This window comes from Piliocolobus tephrosceles, chromosome 13 (assembly GCF_002776525.5).
Source record: "Piliocolobus tephrosceles isolate RC106 chromosome 13, ASM277652v3, whole genome shotgun sequence".
NCBI classification, from domain to species: Eukaryota; Metazoa; Chordata; class Mammalia; order Primates; family Cercopithecidae; genus Piliocolobus; species Piliocolobus tephrosceles.
Window position 1 is genome coordinate 91,492,253 of NC_045446.1, and position 1,862 is coordinate 91,494,114.

A 1,862-nucleotide genomic window follows, 5' to 3' on the forward strand; every position below is an offset into this window, starting at 1 on the left:
GAAGAAATAGAGTATCTGAACAAACCAATCGCAAGTAGGAAGACTGAATCAGTAACCAAAATCTTTTTCAAACAAAAGCCCAGGACCTGATGTCTTCACTGGTGAATTCTACCAAACATTTAAAGAACAATTAGTACCAATCCTTCTCAAATTACTTCAAAAAACTGAAGCAGGGGAAATACTTCTAAGCTCATTTTATGAGGCCAACATTACCCTGTTTCCAAAGCCAGACAAAGGCATTACAAGAAAAGAAAATTATAATATCCTCAATGAACATTGATGCAAAAATCCTCAACAACATGCTAGCAAACTGAATTCAACAATACATTAAAAGGACGGTATACCATGATCAAGTGGCATTTTTCCCTGGAATGTAGGATGGGTCAACATGTACAAATCCATAAATGTCATACACCACATTAACAGAATAAAGAACAAAAACCATATGACCATCTCAATAAAGAAAAAGCAGTTTACAAATCGCAAAAAAGTTAAATCTTATAAAAGTTAAATTGTCCCTGTTTGCAGATGACATAATCTTATAGTTAGAAAATATTAATGACTCCACCAAAAAAAACCTGTTAGACTTAATAAATAATACAGTAAAGTTGCAGGATACAAAATCAATATACAATAGTCAATTGCATTTATATTTTAAAAAAGCTATCCAAAAATGAAATCAAGGAAATAATCCCATTTACAATAGTTTAAAAAAAAAAAAAACTTAGGAATAAATTTAACCAAGAAGGCAAAAGACTTTGACACTGAAAACTATGAAACACTGAAGAATGAAAGTAAAGACATGGATAAATAGAAAGATACTTTATGTTCATGGATTAGAAGAATTAATATTGTTAAAATGTTTACACTACCCAAAGTTATCTACAGATTCTCTCCATCAAAATTCCAGTGACATTTTCCCAGAAAGAAAAAGAATTCTAAAACATTCATGGAACCACAAAAAACCCTGTGATGGTTAACTTTGGACTTGACTTGATTAAGGCATACTCAGATAGCAGCTAAGGCATTATTCTTAATGTTTCAGGAGGAACTGATCCCTCTTTTGCTAAAAGGGAAGCCCAGGTAGTTGTGGTTTTGATTAGATGATCAGGCTATCCCAGGTGTGTCTGTGTGGATGTTTCCAGAGGAGATTAGCACGTGAGTTGGTGTTCTGAGTGGGGAAGATCCACCCTCAATGTGAGTGGGCATCATCCAATCAGTTTTGGGCCTAATGGAGCAAAGGCAGAGGAAGGTAGAATTCTCACTTTTTCTCCCTGAGACAGGACACCCTTCTTCTACTGCCCTTGGACATCAGAACTCCAGGTTGTCTGGCCTTTGAACTCCAGGACTCATACATGTATCCCTCACGCTCACCAGCATTCAGGATTGAAAATTACACCACAGCTTTGTTGGTTCTGCAGTTTGGACTTAGACTGAGACACATTACTGTCTTTCCTGGTTCTCCCACTTAAAGATGATCTGCAAGATTTCTCAACTTGTGAAATCAAGTGAACCAATTCTAATAAACCCTTTTTCATACATCTCTCTACATATTCTATCGGCTCTGTCTCTTTGGAGGACCCTGAGTAAAACAACCGCAAATAGTCAAACCAATCCTGAGGAAAAAGAACAAAACTGGAGGCGTCGCGTTACCTGATCTCAAAATCTGCTCTAAAACTATAGTAATCAACACAGCATAGTACTGACATAAAACCAGACACCCAGACCAATGGAACAGAATAGGGAGCCCAGAAATAACAATAATAATTTTTTTTCTGTGCTGTTATTATTTTCTTTCCTGTGCTGGTCTCATGACAGTGAATAAGTCTCACAAGAGCTGATGGTTTTATAAAGGGGGAGTT